Source organism: Melozone crissalis, unplaced genomic scaffold (assembly GCF_028551555.1).
Source record: "Melozone crissalis strain CALT ecotype California unplaced genomic scaffold, PUWL_Pcris_2 ptg000039l_1, whole genome shotgun sequence".
Classification (NCBI taxonomy): Eukaryota; Metazoa; Chordata; class Aves; order Passeriformes; family Passerellidae; genus Melozone; species Melozone crissalis.
This window is the reverse complement of record NW_026535817.1, coordinates 804284-821904: the sequence shown is the minus strand read 5'-3', so window position 1 is coordinate 821904 and position 17621 is coordinate 804284. Positions and strand designations below refer to the sequence as shown.

At 44.3% G+C, this 17621-nt stretch overlaps 1 protein-coding gene across 2 annotated transcripts in view; it reads right to left on the bottom strand.

Annotated features, from left to right (window-relative positions):
- The window catches only part of LOC128941881 (bifunctional heparan sulfate N-deacetylase/N-sulfotransferase 4), a 65155-nt gene extending 51718 nt beyond the window's left edge, over positions 1-13437 (bottom strand). For both annotated transcript variants that reach the window (XM_054283885.1, XM_054283886.1), the window contains exon 1: positions 12838-13437. The gene's annotated coding sequence lies outside the window, so the exon portion shown is untranslated. The remainder of the gene's footprint in view (positions 1-12837) is intronic.
- Between the last annotated feature and the right edge of the window lie 4184 nt (positions 13438-17621).

Here is a 17621-nt window from a genome sequence, read left to right as displayed (position 1 = left end):
AATCTGGGACCATATTCTGCATCAAATTTAAACTGCATAAGGTATAAATTCTGTGTTGGGTTGAAAAACTAATGTTACCAAAGTGAAAGATATGACAGGAGTTTGAGGAGAGAATTTGTAGGGCTTTCTCTCCAGTTTCCATTCTGCACTTAGAGCAATCAGAGTTCATGGTCCGGTTTAGGAACTATAAAGATTCTGTGGGGATTTTCCAAATGAGTGAGCAGGCTGCTACTAATGTGGGATACAGCTGTGCTTGGCTCTGCCTCCCTCAGCAATCAGTGGGAGGTGCTGTGTAGAAGGAGAAGTACCTCAAGGAAGCTGTTTTAGTGCTAGGTGGGCAAGTAGGTGGTGTGTGTGCTGGTCCATGGCACCTCTGGCTGAAGCCCTCAGCCTCTGGTCTGTTCCTGTATGCATCAAGGACAGGGTGCTTAAACCTCATTGCACTGAAGCCCTTGTGCAATTCCTGGCAGTTCTGCCTAAGTTCATGAGAAATTGCCACTGGTAACAATAAACCCCATGATTCAGAGGCAGTTAAAGCTAACTAAATAAATAGCCTTTGCTGCTCTATGAATTTAAGCAGGAATTAACATCTTTGTGAATTATTGATATTGTTTGTTTATTGGAACAATGTGAGACAGTAAACAATGAACTATTTTGGAACTGCTGGGAAGAAATGCTTTTTCCAGGCAGTTCCTTCCCAGTTGATGTGTCCTTTTCCATTAACTCAGATTACATTTTTGACTTGTGTTCTGAAAACTATTCATTCATCTTAAGGTTTGCACCTAAAACTGGAAAATGCTTGTAAGAAGCATTTAGAAAGAAGGAGTTTGTTTTCTGAGACCATTTGTGACGCTGGTGGGTTGAAGCTCTTATCTGATTTACCTTCCTTGGCTGCAAGTTTGGAAGGAGATATTGAGACCCCTGGGTTCTGGGCTGTTCCAGTAGTGACCCTGCTCTGTCACATAACTGGCCAAGAGGGGAGTGAGGTAGGGACAGAAATAGGAAACCTCTTATGCATTTACTCATTTCTTATGTGTAAGAGAACAAATGTAAGAGGAATCACAGCTACCATTAGGAACTTGAAGTCATCCTGATAATCTTAAGAGCATTTGCCCTGCTTTGGTGCTTCCCTTGTTCTACAATTGTCTGCCTGCTGGGATTTCACTTCTTATTAAACCTCCAATTAAGATTCCTTCAAAAGATAACACCGGATCAAGTGAAGCATCCTCGGCAAGATGGTGCTGGAGTTTGGGTGGCATTGAGGACTCCCTCAGGACTTTATCAGATCAGGACTCCTGCTCTCCGTGGGAGGGGCAGTCTCCAGGGCTGGGTCATGTGTCCCCCCAGCAAAGAGCTGACTGCAAAAAGCCTGTTCGGTCAGCACCAGACAGGCAGGTGACTGGGAAAGAACCTTGAGCTCCCGCTCTCCGGGCTGTGCATCCTCGGCTTGCTTTGGGCACTAGAGGGCAATCGCTTCTTGCTTTTGCTAGGCAGCACCGGCTCTCCCTTCGCTCCGCAGCACACTGCCCTGCCTCCGGCCCCGCTCCCGCCAGAAGGCGTCGTAAATCCCCATGGCACGTAAAACACCTTAATTAAGACTCCGATGTTTAAAATTAAATAAAAGCCAGGAGTTCTGCTCGAAAAAATGTGCCGCTGGATCACCCTGGATGGTTTGCAAATGTTTCAGCCTCCACCTGTGACGCAAGGGAATAGCTTGTGAGAAGACCTAAAATGGCAGTTTTTCTTCAGTATTTGGCCCTGCTGGATCTCCTGGGTACTGGTATTGCAAGCTGTCAAAACAATCAACTTCACCAATATTATAGCTTGTGTTACTAAAACAGGAGAAGCCCCTGACTTTATACTAGTCAAAACAAAAGTATGGTCTTCATCGCTAATTATTTCCTCCCAATAACACTGGTAAAATCTCATTGAGACAAAATATGAATAATCAGATTTCATATTAGCTACTATCTGTTGTATGTAGACGTTGTAATTAAGTGCGAGTATTTCCACTTATTGAGATGCATAATTACCTAAAATTGATAAAGAATTTAAACTTGCATAAAGAAACCTGGCATTGGAGTGGACCTTTTTTAGTCTGTCCATTGTTTTTCAACTGCTCTGTTGAACTGATTATACTGTTCAATTAAAAAAAAAAAGGTGTGAAGTAATTTAAGGTTATGAAAAGAAATCAGCTAAATTTGCCATTAGTGGAACTTTCTCCAAGGCATAATTGGAAGTTAAGTGCCATTTGTGCCTTTGAAACTCTCCTCCTTAAAGTTCAACAGCTTTGCATTCACTCCAGAATTCAACTATCTTCGTAGAGTTCCTGTGCTAGATGTATTTGAGCAACATGAAAATAGGCCATATTTCATAATTAGTGTTACTTATAGAGCTTCATTTTGGTAACTGGTATTTGGGGTCCTGTGCTCCTGTGGTCACTGATGAGCCCTCACTGACTCTTCAGAGAGGTAAGGCCAAAGCTGGGTGCATTTGGTTGAGGAATCAAGGCTGCACTCATCCAGGGTTGGTCCTTCAGTAGATCTTGTCCATTCAGCTGATTTCCTTCATGTGGGGCCTTGGCCCAGCAAGAGCAGAACGCTGCAGTACAGCTCTGTTGTGATGTCAGACACATCTGCAGGGACTCTAATTTGTCTTTAATTCAGGCAGCTGAAGAAAAATGGAGGTTTAAAAATTGCTGCCTCCTTGCTAAATAACACTTCCTGCTTGCCTGCAGAAAGGCGTTTGATGGATGACTAAAGCGTGCTACTTCTGAAGATGATTGATTGGGAGATTAGGACTTGACTATTTAAAACTGATGGCACGACAGCCAGGAGAAGCAGCCCCCTGGTAATGCCATGTGGTAGCTGTGCACCAGGAATTCAGGCTGGCTCCTCATGGGCCAGCTCCCATGGGCACAGCTTCCCCCAGGGCTCGGTGCCTGAGCCAGCACACTTGGTGTGTGGGCTGGGGGAGCTCCTCTTGCCTCTGATCGTGGTAGGCAGAGGATCTCTGAGCTCCTTGAGCCTGTGGGAAGTAGAAATATGGATATGAAGCCATCAGCTGTGCTGGCTCACCCTGAGGATGGAGCTAATGGGCTTGACATCTGCAGAGGGTTCAGAGCGTGGCAGTGCTGGCACTGCCCAGCAGAGCAGCAGGACCCTGGTTGTTCCACAGCACTGTGGCCATTCCCAATCTCCTGTCTGCACCACAGTGCACTGCTGGGAGCAATTCACCTGGAGGCAGGCCAGAGCTTCCCCTTCCTTATTCTGTCATAAATCAGAAGTCAGAATGTCTTTATTGTCTGTATATAAAACTTCCCTTTAGGCTAAAAACCTAATGTAAAGCCTTTCCTTTTTCTTTTCTTTCTAAGCTTGTATGACTCCTGTCATTTACTGCCAGCCCAATGAATTATGACAGCTGCCTTGCTGCTCCTTGCATGAGACTCCTCATTCATTACAGAAACAAGCAGCCTGATTTGAGTGATAAATGACTCCTGGTGACCATTTGCAAAAATTCAGGGTTTCTGTTATTTAGGAAGGAGAAAAAGCACATTTTTCTTTTCTTTCCCTCAGAAAAGTTTCCAGGAGATTTTTTGGCTGAGCTCACAAAACTTACTTACATCCTCTTTGAAAGTAATTTTTTTTTCAAACTTAACTAAGCTGCAATGTGTTTTATGTTTGTAAATGTGGCTTTGTTTGAGAGAGGTCTCAATACCAGCTTCTCATAGCTCATCACAAAGTATTAGAAAACTCTTTTTACCTAGCATAAGGCCAGCTTCTGAGCTGATAAGGGCTGGAGAGCTTCTGACTTCTATTTTATTATTTTTGAGTGGAGAGGCTGCTCAGTACTTTCACCTCTTTTGTTTCTTTTATATGCATAATCATGTGTAAGTTGAACACCCAATTTTTCAGTATTTTCACCTGTTTGATCAAGTCTATATTGTACATATAATCTTGTGTGAATTCAGAAAGCTAAATGATGCCAGAGGGTGAAGTCAATAATCAATGAATATAAAGCAAAGAGTTTGAAATACCTCAACTGGTGCACTTGATGAAAGCTGGAGTGATTTTTAGCATGAAACAATACTTGGAAGGGAGCTGTTTGACCCTTCTGACTTCTATTTCTCTTTGACTTTGAGCTTTTCCAGATGATTTCAGAAGGTGGTGAGAAGGCTCCCTGGTGGAGCAGTGGTTGGAGGGTGATTTGCAGATGAGTTTTGCCCATGGGGATCTTCTCACACCTGTGCACATCCTTTGGGTCACAGCCCAAATGTGACATTTCATGTGGCTTAGCTCCTTGTAGAAATGTGTTTTAAGACTTAGCCAGACCACCCTTGTGGTGAATGTTGCCTGATGTTCAGCCTCACCACTTCCTTCTTGTGACCCATTAACTTCCAGCAGTCCCACGGTCATTTGGACCACCCAGAAATTCCATAAATATCCCATCTGGGATGTTTCAGTGAGGCTTCCTCCAAATGGCACCATTAATGGGTCTCTAATGCATTGGTACTTCTGAACATAATGAGTAGTTGCAACATTTTCTCAGGAATTTCTGACTCGTGCTCTCTCTGGAGTGTCAGGAGTGGAAGCTCCCAGCAATCAGTAATTAAGGTATAGTCTGAGGAGAGCCATGCATGAAGAGAGAACCTATATATGTCTTTCCTGTTTCATGACAGAGTGGCTCTAGTGATCATCACAACAGATAAGTGTTAGTGACCACACTCACCATCTGAGCAGCTCCAGATGTTGTGTGGTGGTACCACAATTATCACAATACACATGATATTTTGATGTCACAGGCAAAACAGTTTAACTCTCAAGGCAGACTTAATTTAATGATTATTTTAAATATACCTTCTCAATGCAGTTTCTAATAAATGTGTCTCTCTAGCATGACTGATGGTGTTAAGATCCACCACTTCTCACCAGTAACTCACCAAAAATTTAAAAAGCTAAACAGCATTAAAGGGATCAAGCCTGGCTTTTCCAAGGTCACTCAGACACCCCGTGGCTGAGCTGGAAACAGCAGCCCCTTGCATAATGGCCTTCAGAAGCTGTTTCTTGATGTGTGTAGGATAGCAAAAGGCTGAGAAGGTGGTGTTGAGAGATGATCTGAAGGGCAGCAGCTCAGTGCCAAAGCCATGATGACAGAACCAAAATGTCAGGGCAGGGAGTTGGGGCTGCAGTCACAGAAGTGTGTGCCCTGCAGGATTGAGTCCTTACTTTGCTTTCCTAGTGGGATTACTGGAAAGGGCAAGTGGAATCACCATGCTTTCAGTGCCCCCCCCCCAGGGGAATGGAGGTGAATAAAAACAGGCTTTGCGCAGTGCTCTGAGGCAGCCCACAAAACATTGCCCTGACTTGATGCAGCAAATCTCCTGCTCTCGCTTGGTTAATGGCTCTTCATCACTTTTCAATTCATAGTTTAATGCTCCAATGGAAGCCAATTTGAATTCATTTAACTCTTCAAATAAAACTTTTGTGAGATGCTGTATCAGATGTTTTAATACAGTCCATCTATTCTGGTACTGTTTTCCCCTTTCCTAAGGCTGTCAATTAGCTCTCCAGTTCCAACAGAATGATTTGTGCTGTGAACTCAGCTGAGACACAACATTTGTGCAGTAGAATGACTGCCTAACTAGGACTCCTAAAAGTCAATCAATGTAGTAGCCAAACTCTGTACGTGTTGCCTGAACGGGTAGAAAAGCTAAGCCTTAAAAAAAAAATTGCTAAAAACCTTTCTTATGGTTCTATTAGAACCAAGTAGCTGCAGATTTTCTGTATTGATTTTGACAATTTACCAAGGATTACAGGTTTATGGGTGATTACTAAAACTTTACTTTTACAAAAAAAGAGATATATTCCCAGGCTCTGGAACAGCCTGTTAGAAGCTGAAGTATTTGGTCTTTATGATTTTTTTTTTTTTGTAGTTAATTGTTTCCCACACTTTCTGTTGTCCTATTGCTTTTCTGGGAGCTAAAAATGTTTGCCACCATGTGAGATAATTAAAATGTGTCCACTCTTTTACCAATGCCAATATATTTCACTGAATAACATGTTTTGTGGTGTCTGTATCCTGTCACAGGGATTGTTTGTGAGCAAGTCAGATGTGGTCACATCTGTGCTAGGAACTAAAAGGAGGCCACTAACTTATTTCAGAGGGACTACTGCTGTCACATAGTAGTGATCTATTGCTACTGCAGAGGAAGTCTATTTAAACCCAGATAACAAAGACTTTGTACTTTAATCTCTCATACAGCACATTTGCCACATGAAATTTAAACAGGGCTTTATGCTGAGTTTGCTCAAGCCCAGTTCCAGCCAGTCAGACACAGTTTTCAAACTCTGTGTACGTTGATTCTCATTATAACAGCTTCTCTTTATTTATTCTTTGAGTAATTTCTACTGGAATCCCCTATCTCTATCTTTGTCTTCACTGGCTGAAGGATTTGGTTATTGTTGAGAGGATTTGGTAGAAAAAGAGGGAGAAGACTCAGAGTTTGGTCCCACCAATCTCTGATCAGAGCAGATGTGAGGGCTGGGGCATTACCCAAGCCACCAGTCCTGGTGCCAACCTGGCAGGGCTTGGCAAGTAGTGGCTTCCAAGCAAAATGAAGCAAGGAGAATAGATGAAGCCAGGGTGACCCTCCACGTGTGCCTCCTTTTTTTTTTTTTTTGTGTGTGTGTATGCTTCTTGGACTTCCAAACACCTTCTAAAGGGGAAAATTCAGTCTCTTCCACCTTGCTCATAAATACTTGCATTTAGCACTGCTTCTGTTGCATGGCAGTTGGGGAGCAGCAAGTTAAGTTTATAGTATCTCTCCTGTCTCTTCCTAGTCTTAGTACTACACTAGGTCCTAGGCAGTCCTCCAAGAAAATTTAGAGTCTTAGTACCAGTTCTTTACAGGCAAGATCAGCTTTTTGTGGGGACCACTTAGAGCTGCACACATGACTGCTGTCAGTAAACCTAATCTAGACAGAGAAATGTGGTCATGTAACAAAAATACTACAGTATCCAAGAGACTTTCCCTTTAAGTGTTGCAGACAAACGTATTTTAGTGTTGCAGACAAGACAGTCAGAGGAAGTTTTATGCAAGATGATTAACACAAATTGAAATTCTCACCTTGAAATGACTGGAGGGGTACTGTTTGCCTATCAAGAGGAAAAATGCTTTATGGTGAAAAGATAAGGCAGGGAGTAAAACCTTTAATTTCTGTCTCTGCCACTGTCATGCTTTGCCCTCTGGAGGCCAATGATTTTTTTTTTCAGTATTTAATTTTCCCTGTCTTTGTTGAGGGAATACTGGTCTTTTCTACCTTTACATGGACATTAGCTGTAAAATGCTCTAAGATTATTTGTTTGGTTCGGATGTGTATAGCAGGGATATTGCGAAGTGTGCTTTTGGGAAAGCCAGTGCAAAATTCATGCTTTCGTGTGCAGGCAAATGTGTTTGCTGTGCTTGCTTCCTATTTCTTCTTTTTTGTTGTACCCTGGTTAAATTCCTTTGTGTTTATTCCTGCCACTGCTTTATGGGATTTCTCTGAGAGGAGCCACTTTGTCAGCCAAATGAAAGATCTCTGTAGAGATTTCTGGTATGTCATCTGTGACCTATAGATACTGTTTTGCTCTTGGTTCAAAATACAAACAAATGTTTCCTTTTGAAAGATCTATTCTTTGTTTTGTCTAGATAAAGTTCAATTTGGAAATGCCACTAGTAGGATAAGGGTCCTGCTTGGGAATCCAAGGGATTTTTTTGTTGAGTCACGCTCAGCTCAGAGACTGGAACTAGAACTAATGCCATTAGAGCTCTGTGATGGAATAGAGAGGCTCTGATTAACCTCTTGCTTTCTTGAAAAATCTCTGTTTATTGAACTACTGAGGCATTAACTGATTGTTGAAGGGGGAGAGTGTGGAATAAAAAAAAAAAATCCAAATGGTTGTCAGTCTTTCTGAACATAGTGCCCCTGAATCAGGCTGGAATTGTCTTTACATCCCTGTCCTCCTCTCCTGGAGGCTGAATGTATAACTCCACTTGGTTTTCAAAAACAATCTCCAGGGTGTATCATGGACAAGGAAATCCAGCCTGACTTTCTGGGTTATGGAAGGGGCTGACAAAATTGTGTCTCGTCATTTGACACAATATCTTGTAATCCATAAAGCTCAGTTTTAGGTAACTCTGTATACATAGAGACTTTATTTTCTGCCAAATATTTTTTTTCACGGGGGAGAACACCTTATGGGAGGTCCTTCAGTTAAAAAATCTAAGTGTGCAGAATGATTGCCTGTGGTTGATGCAGGCACATGGATCTTGCACCAAGGCTGATGGGGAGTTAGTCTGATGGGAGCCTGTCAGGTGTTTGGAGGCATGCGTGGCTCACTTTGCTTGCTGTGTGCACACTGGATATCACAAAATTCTCTTAGTCTTTAACTGTGATTTTTGAGGTACAAACAATGGTACCATGCCCTTCTGCAGGTGATTAATTCACCAGGACTGTGCTGATGCACAGTTCCACTCTAAACAGCAGGACTCAAAGGGGCAGAGTAGTGGAGGCATTTAAAATTGCACCCCAAATAGGGCCTATAGAGCAGTAATAACTAAAAATGCCCTATAGTTACACCAGCTATTTAGGGGGGGTGGAGTGCAGGTAGTCTGGCAAAATATCAAGGCAGAGGGCCCTGATATTTTTTTTTGTTAAAATTAAAAAACCCTGAGAAGCTCTGAGGGCTTTAAAATCAAATGTGATCAGTAAGTATAATTTCTGTATCTTACCTAGAAGCCTAGAAGAGTGCCCTTTCCTCTCATTTCCAAACATTTCTCTGTGAATTACTGACCACCTGCCCTCCCTTCTGGTGCTTTAGGGGGTAATCTATACCCCAGTGAGAGAGATTAAATTCAAGAATACTCTGAGGGTCTGAAACTTGAACCCTGGCCTCCTCCTTGCACAATATGGTCCTATGGAAAAGGACAAGATGTTGGCTGGAACAGCCCCTGGAAGTAGAGCACAGAGGAGGTGGGTGCATATTTCATGACAGACTGCTTTAACTTTCCAAACAGCCACCTCTTTTTTGGCCAGTAGCTACTATTAATTATATATCAGAACACTTATTTATACACTAAAAGCTAAATGCAATCCTTTCAGTGGAGCCTGGCAGAGTGTGGGCTGGAATAAGTAGCTGTGGATAGTCCTTCAGGAGGGGAGGTTTCGTGCCGAGCTCTGCTCAGGGGAGAGCCTGTCCACATGATTCTCTCTGCTGTTTGTGCCTGGTACTGATATTTACATGTGGGAGATGAAAACCCAGACATTACTAAGAGTCTAGAACTGTGGGGCATCGGCCTGATCTCCCTTGGCCAGGTTTAGTAAGGGGAGTTCTTATGCCACCAGCATCCAAGGAGGAAGAGGGAATCCCTTCCCTTGTGCTTCCTTCCTCATGAAGGAAGCACACCCTGCCCTGGCTTCTCCTTCTGTGGTTGCTCTGGCTCTGTAAAACCCATCCTTGCAGCAGAGGAGGGAGGATGAATTTGCTCCCTTTGCCTCCACTTGGGGAGAGCAGCTGTGACCCCTTCTGTAGCCAGGGGGAAGGGAATAGGTTTTAATATTTCTGTCTTCCTTTTGAATTGAGTTCAAATGGCCATCCATGACTTGTGGTGCCAATGTGTTTTCCTCATCAAATACTGATATGGTTTCTGTACTGGTGTGCTGTTGCCATGTAATTCTGGTGGCATTGCTGTTTAGGTAAAATATTATTATTTTTCTGTAGCAACTGTAGTTTCAGTAGGAACTCCAATTCCATTGTAATTATTAGAGACCGTAGTTGTAATAAGTGTTTAGGATTGATGTGCATGATTTTCATTTTCTTCCAGCACCTGATACTTTTAATGGCTCAATTTTTTCTAATTTGAATGTTGACATAGATGGAGAATTGATGCTGAATTTCTATCTAGCACTCTTCTGGGTGGCTTACCTTGGTGGGGGGCGTTGCTTTAGCATCTCAATAGGAGAGAGAGACTTGTTGCTGTGAGCTGTGCCTTCTTCAGCCTATCTCAATGTGGGAGGCAGGACTCTGATGTTCTACCCAATTTCCAGCAGAGACCCTCCTTCTCCCTAAGAGTCCAGCCCTTCTACCTCCTCTGACGGTCCTCAACTGCATCCCAGGCCTGAGAACAAGGGCTCTGATGGGCTGCCCCCTTACACTGTGCTCCTTTACATGTGCAAATGGTTTCAACCCAGGCTCCCCTCCCTTTGGGAAGCGTAGAGAGCCCTTGGCTCACCCTAAGCTCAATGGCCTGCTCCTGAAATGAGTCCCCAGGCAAGGCCAAGTGCAGCTGCCTGCACAATTACCAAGGTAACCTTTCCTTCAGCCATCCAGGCCCCAGCTTGCAATGCCTTGCTGCTCTCAGCCCAGGGGTTGCTTTGTTCAGAAAAGCCAATTGTGCGGGTATGGAAAGCAGTTTCTTGGATGCACCTATGGACCTGCAGAAAGAGGGTTGGGATTGGGTGCTCTTTAAGGTCCCTCCCAAGCCAAGCCGTTCTTAGATTCTGGCATTATGGAAGCTTTGCAAGGCAAACATTTGATGAAAGCAAACAGCAGAATATTCATGCAGCTGAAGCTCAGCCAGCCCTATGGTCATAGAGGCAGTCAAAGCAAAATTGTTTGTGGACAAATCAGAATGATTTGGAACAGACAGTATACTTTTTATTTGGGTAGAAGTTCATTATATGGCTTCCTTTACTGCTTGTAGAGAAATGATGAATCTTTTTCTGGGGACATAGAGTTAAATGCAATTTTTTATCTAACTGAAAACTCATAGTCAGAACTAATAGGAACTTATCAGCATTTTCTGTGCTTAGTATTGCCATGGGTTTGCAATATATGGTCACATTTTCCTTAAAGTATCTCATTGTACTGCTGGGATAATTCCTGTACTGCAACCTTAAAAAAGCCCCTCTTTACTATTAGCATATTTTTATCCTGCTCATAATGAGTATGGCAGTTGAACTCTAGAGCAGCTCATAATTCCTGCACAGTGCTAAGGCTGATCATGGGCATTACAGGGAGTGATACAGCAGATATCACAGCCTCTAAACACCCATAAAGTTTTAATAGGACTTGCAGAACTTGATGGTGTGGGTTAATAGGGTGTTCAGGCTGAAAAGGATTTGTATGTGGGGGGTGTGTGTGTGCAAGTGGTCAGTCACTGAAGCATCCTGCTCTCTGCTGAAACGTAACCCTTTGAATTTGATTTACTCTGATTAAAGGCAAGTTAGAGGAGCATTTCCCCAGCCTTGCAGAAAAGAGTGGTGTCAACAAGACATGAAGATACTCTGCTTTCAATTCTGAAGCTTTCAGACATTAGGCATCTATTATGAATCGAAAAAAGGCCATGTTCTGGGGAAATGGCACAAAAGCTGACAGACAGCTGTAAACTTGTGCACAGAGCAATGGCATGAGAACATCCAACCCAACTGAGAAGATCATAGGGTCTTGTTGATAAGATTCTGGAGGGAACTCAAAGCCAAGAATTTCTTTAGTTAAATGGATTGGCAGTTCAGAGCCCACCCCAGCCCCTCCTTTAGGGCAGCATTCCCAAAAGCAATGCAGGCAGTACAGCTTTAGGGAGGGAAAAAGGTGCATGGGGAGAGTGCACAGACAGGATGGGGCAAGAGAGGGAGCACCTGGAAACATGGCCAGCTATTGGAACTTTGTGAACAAGGAGATCCTGCTGTCCTTCCAGGCTGAACATTTAGAGCAGGAGGATCATGATTCAAGCTACTGAAGAAATGGGGTGAAAATGAGTTACTTCTCTTTTTATCTTGTTCTCTGAGAGCATTCAAAGCTAGGAGAGGTGGAGTAACCTGCTACAGGGGGTAGGCCAGATTCTGCAGCATTGATTCACACAGAGAGAAGGAGGGAGGCTTCAGGCAATATGAATGAGAATGTGGAAAACTAATGTTTTACTAACAGGAGTTAGTAAAAAATGACCTGGTAAATTCCCTGGGGAAAAGCGAATTTCCTGAGCCTGGAGTTTTGTTGGTATGTGTGGTTAGGACAGTGCAGGGCTTGTGGGAAGAGACTTCTTCACCTCTGTGCATTTTCTGTGAGTGTTCATTCCCAGCAGCAGTGACTTGGAGCCCCTGTGCCAGCTGTGGGATAAAACCCTTGGGCTGCTGCTGGACTGGGCTCTGGAGCATCTGAAGAGCCCACACTGATTTCTTCAGTTTAGGTCTTACTGCCTCTAACAATCCTTGTTTTCACTCTATAAATGATCATGCTGTTTAAAAAAAAAAAGTTTCTGACACATGTAGTTTGCTATCAAAGTGCTGGAAGAGAGCAGATCTGTAGGTTTTGTCTTCCTCACAGTTCAATTACTCTTGCTTTGGTGCACAATTAATGTATCTCCGTGGAAAGCTTCTACCAAGTAATTTCAGTGCAGTAGTACTGCTGAACTTTGCTGGATGGTAGCAAAAAAGGCAAAGGATGTGGAGAAGACTAAAGAAGCAATTTTATCCTCTTTTCCTCCTCACCTAACTTCCCATGCTCTCCCTTCTGTGATCTTTCATACAGTAGGCAGACAGCTGCTTCCCTTGGGAGCAATATCCCTTGGCATCAGGGGCATGTGGCAAAGACTATTTCATCTCAAACTTTCAAACAATCCTTGGGATGGCAGGCCCCGGGCAGCTTTTGGAAGCACTTACTGTGCAGAGGTTCCAGGCAGATCATTGGGCACGTTCTGGGTATTTGTACCTGCTCTGAGTGTAGGCACTGTCTGTGTGCTGGTATGAATGTATGAATGTGAATGCCCACAAGCAGAGGTTGAGAAGCTGAATAGCTTACCTAGAGAAGAATTTCTTTCCTGGTGTGCAGCAAAGAGAGACTCCTGCTATTCGAAGCTCTTCACAGGGCTCCAGGTGAACCAGGCAGAGTTCTCAGCTGCCAGCAGCTCTCAGCAGCATCCCAGGAAGGCTCCTCTTGCTCCGGCCCCAGTCACTGAACTCCACCGGCGCAGTCACATCTCATTTGTACCCAGCCTGTCCTTTCAGAGCGAGCAGCCAGCTGGAACGATTCAAACCTCTGCTCAGCACAGCGTTCCAAATGCAGCTTCCTTCCTGGGCACGGGGATGACGCCGGGCTCCGGCAGAAAGGCTGCGAGAACTCTGGGATCAGCCCAGGAGCCGCTGCTCGCGGTCCTGGCGCCGGCGTCGCGCTCCGAGCGCCGGAGTCAGGCTCCGGCTCCCGCGGATCTCCGGCAGCAGCGCGGCGGCTTCGCGGGGCTGCGCTTGGCAGCAGCGGCCGATCCCGCCGCTACTCAGCCCGCAGGCTTGCAGGGACTCGGAGCTGCCCTGATGTCATTCCGGCCGAGGGGGGATGCTCGGCGAGGACGCCGCGGCGGGGGCTGGTTCGGAGATGAGCCGCGTTCCTCTCCCGCCGCCCCGATGGATTCCGCGCTCCGCGAGGATTTGCATCATCTGTCACCGTGCGGCTGGACCACCTCCCCTCATGCCCGCCCCGAATGCGGGAGGGAAGTGCCTCTTCCAGCTCCCGGTTTTACACCTGGAGCCTGCAGCGGAAAGCCTTGGAGCAAGGCAAAGTTGGCAGAATCATTTTTCTGGCAGGAGGATGCTTGTGCCCCCAGTGCCCCCCATCACTTCTCACTGTCTCCAGGTGCTAAAAAAGAGGCTTAACAAAATCCCAGCGCTGGAAGGTTTTTGGTTCCTTCTCTTGTTAGGTCACTGATAGGATCATCTGATACAATAAAAGGTGGGTTTTAGTGCATGACCAAAATCAAGGAGGAGTCACCCAGCAAACATTCCGTGGCACCAGCAAATATTCGGTGCTCGGAGGTGAAAAGTATTTTCTTGCTGTATGTGACACAAGTTCCACCTATTTGCTGCATAATTTCTTATTAAAATCCTTCATTTCATCCAGCTGGATACAAAACCAGCCTCCACAGCCAAGAAACATGATTGCTATGTGATTTCAAATTATATTACAGAGGCAAAACTAAACACTTTGTATATTAAAAGAATTAGATTTCATTCCAATCTAATTTTCAGTTTTTGCCAGCTTGACATCTTTCACTCCAAACCTGTTCTTTGTACAATGCACCTTGGAATTGAAATTCAGCCAGTTCTGTGCAGCAAATGTGAGGAGAAAATAGTTTTGTTCAAGGAGACTGGAACAGACCCAGTCTGAGATGATGAATGACACTGTAAACTCAGATTTGAATCATAGGAGGGTCAGCTCAACCTTTGAGTTTCCAAAGCAGCGGGAATAAATGGCATTCCATGCAGTTCAGCATTTACATCCTTCAGCTGGGACCTTCTACATGAAGAGCTGTTTGCTCTCTGTGAATATCCAAGTTTCAGAGACGGTAGAGATTCTGAACTGGGGGCTTATTGATTCCTTCTGGCTAAATTAGAAACTGAGGGAAAATTAAGATTCAAACTACTGAGTAATTTCCTGCAATTCCTAATTACAAAGCACTTGCTGAGAGATCTTTAAAAAATGCCTTACACCTATTGCCTGGCTCTAGATTTGGGCTTTGTTTTCCAAAGACTGTTGGGAATGCTGGGCATGGAGATCCCGTTGCAGCTGCATGGTAAGCAAGTGCCTCCTTGCATTCTGTGTGAAGGTCAGAGCTTTGGTCAGGCTGCAAACTAAAACAGCCAAACTGAGTTACAGAGTCTCTTCCCAACATGAGGAAATCTTCTGCAGTTTGTCTGAAAAGTGCCAGAGGTTCCATTGCTTATCTGATAGTATGAAAAGTCCAGTTTGTTGCTCTTGGTACTGCTGTCCTTGGCTCCTGGCTGCACTTGGAGCACTGCAGAGGTGCCTGTGAGCAGGAGGGTTTGGCTGAGGGACAGCTGTGCTGCTCCAGGTATGGTGGGAGCAGCGCTCTGCCCCCTGGAAGCCACCACTGCGCTGTGGATGTTCCTGGGTGGGCCAGTGGCCAAGTGCTTGCGCAAACTGTTGAGAGTGTTTTAATTCAGATGCTAAAGTCACTCTTTGAACTGAAATCCTTGGCTTAAGCCCTGCTGTGCCGGGTGAATTCAACATGAAGGAGCAGGGCTGTGGATTCACAGGGCTGCCTCCGGAGCTGTTTGCTCTGCTGGTGATTCATTTCAAGTGCGGGATCAGGACAATGACTGTGCCAGGGTCTGCCCTCATGAGAAACATGGGGGAATCTGTTGGAAGAATTGCTCCAACTCTGTAGCAGAAAGAGCACACCAACCCTTGGGAGACGAGAGTGCAGTTTGAGTTTTTGCTTCCCTCTCCTTTGGGTAGTAGAGAGAATTGAACTCTTCCAGTTCAGTCACAGATGCACTTGAGGTACTTGGAATGTCCTTCTGGTCATGACATAATTCTCAAGCTCTGCTTGAGGGGAAAATAGACAAGAAAGAAAACAGGACAGCAAGAAACAGAAATTGAGTGTGGATGGAGAGAAACAAGAAAATAAGAGAAATCCTAGTAATAAAGCAGTCTATTAATGAGGCAGCACACTTATGCTGAGATCCTTGCCCCAGGATATAAGTTTTTCTGGCTCTTACCCTGCAGCACAGATTTTGCATTGGGTGCTGTACATTATTCTGTAGCTGTTAATCCTCATGTGGTTTGCTTCCTCCCTGTACAGGCAGACAATCACAACAGCTTATTTTACTTATTTTGGTAGCACAAAACCTAGAGATTGAACCTACCACTGCTTTGCCCAAAACTTTGTGGAAAACGTGACTTTCTGGTTCTGAACTGTAGGTTTGACAGTGGTTGGGGTTTTTGAGTTTTGGTGGGGTTTTTTAGGTGGCTGTTTGTTGTTGTGCTTTGTTGGTCAGGTGAAAGTGAGTGTTGCTGTGTTCTGTCCAAATCTTCTTGCAATTTACACACCTCTCACTGCAATGTCTGTACACATTTTAAAGTATTCATCTTCACACCAGCAGATGTGGAAAACACAACTCCTGCAGTTTTGTGGTTGGAAACACAGCATCCTAGAACATTTATGTTGGAATGCACCTTTAAGGTTATGGAGTCTGGCTATTAACACAGCACTGCCAAGCCTACCACTAAATGATGTTCCTAAATGCGCTGCAGAGCGAGCAAATCCTCTCAGAAGTCAGTGTGTGAACACGTGGTATCTCGTTGGTTCACTCTCCAGACTGTCTGGAAACTGTCACAGGAATGTCTGGATTGACGTTCTGCTGCTCCTATGTTGAGTTTCTGTGGTCTGGCTGCTCCCAGTCTCCCCACCTGTTATTCCAGTGCTCTGAGGACACTGGAATAGGCACTCCCTTCTTCTCCTCTCAAAAACCCCCTCACAGCACCAAGGCCACGCTTCAAAGCTGCCTGCAGGACACAGAACCTTTTCTTTCAGCTCAAGACACATCTATGGCCTTTAGTGAAAGATGGCTTTCAACACTGAAGTTCAGAATAAGTTTAAGAGAACAAAAAAATGACTCTTCCTGGCCAAACCAGCTTTTTCTGGAGCTGTGGAGATTCCTTCTGAACCTGCCTGTAATTAAACAGCAGTGTGTCTTGTTAGACACACAGAGCAGTTCCTCAGATGGTGCAAATTGTCAAAACCTCCCTTGATTTCAGAGGAACTATGGCAACTTCATAAGAGTTATAGATTAGTCGTAGTTTTCCAGCAGCAGTTTGAGATATGCAGAACTTAATTAACATCAAAAGTGCGAGAAACACAAAGGCATAGTGGAATGTGGGGTTTTGAGTATTCATATATTTCATTAAGAAAAGTCTATTTTGTTGTCTTGATGTCTCAATAAATTGTTGGAGTTTTTCATCTGACTATTTTGGCTCTGGCTCAAAACATGTCAGAGGTTTTACAGAAGCAGAAATGCAGGGATGAAATGTGGATACACTTGGAGCTGAGTTTTGTGCATTAGAACTCAGTTAAGGCATTCATGTCTTCTACTGGCAGTACCTGCCTTGTTCTGGACTGTTCTTGTTTCCCAGATGTCAGGGGAGAACATGCTGCTGGTGGTGCTCTTAAGCATGAAGTGCTGATTTGCAACAACATCAACAGCAAAAATGCTGCTCAGTCCTCAAGTAAAACTAAAGAATGTAAAAAATAGCTGGATTTCCTGACTGCTGACTTTTTCCAGCTACACAATCTCTTTTCCAGCTTCTACGATCCCCTCTTTATATCTGGACAGACTTGTACAGATGATAAAGGCAAATCAGTGCATACCAGTTCTGTAATAAGCTTTATCTTATGCTTTTATTCCTCTCTAAGGTTACTTTGATATCCTAGTGTGGCTTTGTTCCTGTATGGCTTTGGATGTATTAGTTTCAGAGAGGGTGCTGATAGAAACTGATGTGGAAATATCTGTTAAACCAACAGACATTCATTTACATCCAGCATTAGAGCTGCTCCACATATCTCTAATTACATTACTGTTTTATGTCTTAGGTGCTTACTCAGCTATGAAAATATAAACTGCAGTTTTAAGTGCTCCTATTGAGATACCATCAAAGCAAAAATTGGGTTTGTGCTTAATCCACAGCCTGACCTTTGTCACTACTTGTGACACTGAGCCAAGGGCTCCTGATGTGTGAGAGAGATGGATGTCTGTGTGTATCCATGGAGCCTTCTGGGCTCTGCCCCACAA